Raw genomic sequence first — 5,242 nt, 5'->3', positions numbered from 1 at the left:
TGAGATAGAAAGAAAGAAGGGGAAACTGCTGAGCACCCATCGCTGAAAAGCAGGCCCCTTTAAAGTGTCTCAATTTGTACATCCCAAAATTGAGCCATCCAGAACCCCATTCCCTACTCACCTTTGAAAATTTTAGGGTATATATAAAATAGGGATGGGGGAGACCGTCAAAGGCATAAATTGAAATTAAGCACCCAACTCCCATTGACTTTCAATGAGAGTTGGGCATCTATCTGCCTTTTGAAAATCTTCCCATCTCTATCTAGAGGAGTTGGGAACCTATCCTGCTTAGGAGCTTCTAATGTACTTTTAAAAATTGCTGTTAATTTTTATGTCTTTTGCTAGTTGCTCTTCAAATTTTTTTTTTTTTTTTTTGGCCTGGCTAATTATACTTTGACACTTCATTTGGCAGAGTGTACGTTAGCTGAAATCCCCCATTATTAATCGGTTAAGAACAAGATCACATTCAAAGGAAACTACTGCAAGGGAGACATCATTTAATTAGCCCAGGGAGATATGGCTAGGAAACCAGAGCTAACAAAATCCGTACTCTTATGAAAAGTACCATAAAAGCCCGAGCAACCATGAGTGCCCACGAGCATGAGATACTTACTGTGATAACCAAAGGCCAGCTCCTCTAACTAAAGCCAGCCTGGAACATCCTCTATAGTGAGAATTTGGAGCTGGCTTGGAGGGTGTTGCCTGTGACACATTTGCAAACAAGGACAGTTCCAGCTTGTAAATATGTGCTGTTATTATTTAAGCAGGAAGAATTTTCAGACGGTTGGTGGTGGGGAGGACCATGACATGCTTCGCCCAGCCTCATGCATGGGTTATTCCGCGACAACTGAGCGAGGATCATCTGGCTTTGTGCTATGTTAAAAACTAGAGCTTCAATCCAGTTTTCAACCTTCTGATAAACTGCAAGCTCAGTAGTTGTGATCAGTGGTGTCGTAAATTCTATAGGCCTGACTCTCATCTCACTTAGGCTGCTGCTATTTAGGGCTAACACTATTGAAGTCAATGGAGTTGAACTGGTGGGAGAGAGAGGAGCTAAAGTGTCCCCTGTCTGTGTCATCTCAATTATTCAGAACTTCCTCCTACTGTGAAAAGCAGAACAGCTCCCATCACCTGTTCCCACAAGCCCCTTTGAACCGTACAACTGCTAAGTGCCAGGCGATTCCGCTACGTGCGCTCATTGCGATTTCTCCCTAGCAATCATTTGCTCTACACAAAGACAAACAAGTTTCTATTTTAAACGCTAATCCATGGCTACTTCATGCCTTTTGGAGAGTGGATGTCCTGGAAATGTCACTGCAGAGCGACGTGCTCAAGGGATTAGAGGGGTTTCACTATGCAAATGACACTGCACAGTCACAGATGTTTCTCTGGCCAGAACATCGGGTGCTGCTGCCCAGGCTTAATTTGCCGGATTTTGAATTAAAAACAAGAAAGACCAGATCCTGAAAGATGCTGAGACTTTGTGAATTCCATTGACTTTGAGTTGTAGGTGCTAATCCCTCTAAGGCTTTGGCCCCAAATAAATAAAGCTACATTCCTCTAGCTCACTCAATAGGCATTTCCGCCTCTAGGCAGCTGAGTTCAACAGTGATTTGGATCTCAGGTGAAAATATGTTTGGTGTTTCCACCCTTGCTGGATGTGGATGTTGGCCCACATGTCAAGACAGACATACAGTTGGACATGGCTGACAATCATTCTCAGGAAGAGGCTCCGACAGAGAACAGCCCCAGGACGTGGTAGCTCAAAATTAAGGGGAATTGGTGGAGCTGGGTGTTGAGCCCAGAACTGAGACATCAGCTGGGGGGGGGGGGGGCAGGGGGGAGGAGGTTTAAGTTAGGGCTGAAGTGCATTAGCAGAGCTAAAAATAGCAGTGTAGACATTTGGGCTCAGGCCACAGCCTGGCCTTTGAGACCCACCTCCCTTACCGAGCTTCAGCACACAGACTCCAGCCCAAGCCCACAGGTCTACGTGGCTATTTTTAGCCCATTAGTGCGAGCCCTTTCAGCCAAAGTCAGTTGACCTGGGTTCTGGGGCTGGTGGCTGTGGGTCTTTTTTTTTGCAGTGTAGACATACTCTAAGGTGCATGGGCAGAGCTGTGGGGAGGGGAAGCTTGTACAGAATCTGCCTGAAGTCTATGGGCCTGATTCTCCTTGTGCCCTGCATCTTGTGTTGTCATTTACACCTGCACAAAGTGGGTGTAAGACACTACCAAATCCGAATGTCAGCATTTCGGACAAGGGTCAATCTTGACACATGCTTCAGATCAGAGGAGAGTAAGGCTCTAAGGACAAGACTGTCAGAGTCACTAGTCATTTTGCATGCCTCTATTTTGGGATGCCTATCTTGAGACAGCTTACAGGGGCCTAATTTTCAGTGGGTGGGCGCTCAGCACTTTCTGCAAATCAGACCCCTCTAAGATGTCTGAGGGAGGCTCAGTTTTCAGGTGCTCGACTTCAGTCACTCGCCACCTCTGAAAATCTAGGCCTGTATCTGCAGTGCTACTAGACATTCACTCTCAAGAGTGAGCCTTGCTCTGGCTGGCATGCAGTGACATGCACCAACCACAAAAACTCCTCCTAATTCTGAGTATCCTGTGTGTGCTGTGGGAAGTGTTGAGTTGCACTTTAAAAAAATAAAAATCAATAAACAAAACTGCAGCTCAAGGGAGGCTGCCTGTGTGCTCAGCATTAACTGTTTGCTCCTTCCCCCTGGCTCACATCTGCTCTGTATTTTGCATCGTGAGGGATTCTGATGCTCTGTGAAGCACAGCAAAGAACTACTGACAAGCCTGAAATTAGAGCTAGCACTATACTAAGCTTCTAGTTACCTAGAGCCTGAGACACACAGTGCCAGTAATTATTCAGGTCATCTAGCAGCTGCGAGAATGTGGGAGGGTGCAGTGCCTTACCTAGTTATCTGAATTTTCCAAATCATAATTTGAGTAGGGTCGCCAACCCTCCAGGATTGTCCTGGAATCTCCAGGAATTAAAGATTATGTTATATAATGAAACCTCCAAGAGTACATCGAACCAAAATTGGCAACCCTAAATTTGAGTCAAGACATGGGACAAACCCTGGTACACCAGAGCAACCTCACTGAAACCAGCAGGGTTGCTTAGGTGGAAACAAGAGCAGAGGTTTGTCCCTGTTTTCTGAATTGTGATTATAACTTTAAAAGGGTCACAGGCGACCTCTTCATTTTTTTGTTTCAGCTGGAACTGGATGGATTAAAATGCCATGAGCAAGGCTGTCCCACTGTACTTAAGAACATAAGAACGGCCATACTGGGTCAGACCAAAGGTCCATCCAGCCCAGTATCCTGTCTACAGACAGTGGCCAATGCCAGGTGTCCCAGAGGGAGGGAACTAACAGGCAATGATCAAGTGATCTCTCTCCTGCCATCCATCTCCACCCTCTGACAAACAGAGGCTAGGGACATCATTCCTTACTCATCCTGGCTAATAGCCATTAATGGACTTAACCTCCATGAATTTATCTAGTTCTCTTTCAAACCTTGTTATAGTCCTAGCCTTCACAACCTCCTCAGGTAAGGAGTTCCACAGGTTGACTGTGCGCTGTGTGAAGAAGAATTTCCTTTTATTTGTTTTAAACCTGCTGCCCATTCATTTCATTTGGTGGCCCCTAGTTTTTATATTATGGGAACAAGTAAATAACTTTTCCTTATTCACTTTCTCCACAACACTCATGATTTTATATACCTCTATCATATCTCCCCATAGCCTCCTCTTTTCCAAGCTGAAAAGTCCTAGCCTCTTTAATCTCTCCTCATATGGGACCCGTTCCAAACCCCTAATCATTTTAGTTGCCCATCTCTGAACCTTTTCTAATGCCAGTATATTTTTTTGTACACTGTACACAGCAGGGGTCGGCAACGTTCAGCACGCGGCTCGCCAGGGTAAGCACCCTGGTGGGCCGGGCCAGTTTTATTTACCTGCTGACGCGGCAGGTTCAGCTAATCGCGGCCCCCACTGGCCGTGGTTCGCTGTCCCGGGCCAATGGGGGTGGCGAGAAGCGGCGCGGGCGAGCGATGTGCTGGCCGCAGCTTCTCGCCACCCCCATTGGCCTGGGACGGCGAACCATGGCCAGTGGGGGCTGCGATCGGATGAACCTGCCGCGTCAGCAGGTAAATAAAACTGGCCCGGCCCGCCAGGGTGCCTACCCTGGTGAGCCGCGTGCCGAATGTTGCCGACCCCTGGTACACAGTATTCAAGATGTGGGCGTACCATGGATTTATATAAGGGCAATAAGATACTCTCCGTCTTATTCTCAATCCCTTTTTTCATGATTCCTAGCATCCTGTTTGCTTCTTTCCCCCCTCCCCCCTTCTGCTCAAGGTAGGAGAAATGATGGGAATCACTCCAGGAAACCTATTCTAGTGGCAATTCCAGATGAAAGACTTTCAGATAAGTATTAGTGTTCTATCCATCCTTAGATGGTTCTTCCAGATTCCTGAGCGGGACTTTGGGAACAAGCAGCCAAAAAAATCTCAGATAATGTTTATACTGGGCATGGTGCATCTGAGGTTGGGATTCTGGGAACAGATATTGACAGAAAGTATATATGATCAGGAAAGTTCAGGCATATACCCCACTACTGCATCTATGTGAAGATGCAACACTATCTAAAGCTAATTAAACAGGGGAGAAGTTAGTGAATTGCAATACATACTAGCTAATACTAGAGGGGCTGTGGGGAAAGAATCAAAGGGGAGAAACGAAGAGAATGATGAGATGAAAATAAGTCTTGTATAGGGTTACCATATTTTGAGCCTCCAAAAGGAGGACACTCCACCGGGCCCTGGCCCCGCCCCCAGCCCCGCCCACGCCTCCACCCAACTCCGCCCCTTCCCCAAAGTCCCCGCCCCAACTCCGCCCCCTCCCATGCTTCCCTCCAACATTTGATTCGCGGGAAGCCTGAAGCAGGTAAGGGGGGATGTGGGGGGAGGAGGCGCGGCCCAGGCTGGCCCCCCCTGCGTTTCCAGCCTGGGTCGGCTTGGGCCCTGGGGTGCTGGCCCCGGGCCCGGCCCCCGGCCGAGCACCCCCGGCCCGCCCAGCACTGCCGGCCCCCGGCCGAGCACCCCCCGCCCCGCTCAGCACCCCCCGGCCCCGCCGGCGCTCGGCGCCTCCGGTCCCCGGCACCGCTGGCCCCCTGGCGCTTGGCACCGCCGGCCGCCGGCCCCCGGCCCCGCATGTCCGGGAA

This window comes from Trachemys scripta, chromosome 2, assembly GCF_013100865.1.
Source record: "Trachemys scripta elegans isolate TJP31775 chromosome 2, CAS_Tse_1.0, whole genome shotgun sequence".
In the NCBI taxonomy this organism is placed as follows: Eukaryota; Metazoa; Chordata; order Testudines; family Emydidae; genus Trachemys; species Trachemys scripta.
The sequence above is the reverse complement of the archived record's forward strand: the minus strand, read 5'-3'. Positions refer to the sequence as shown.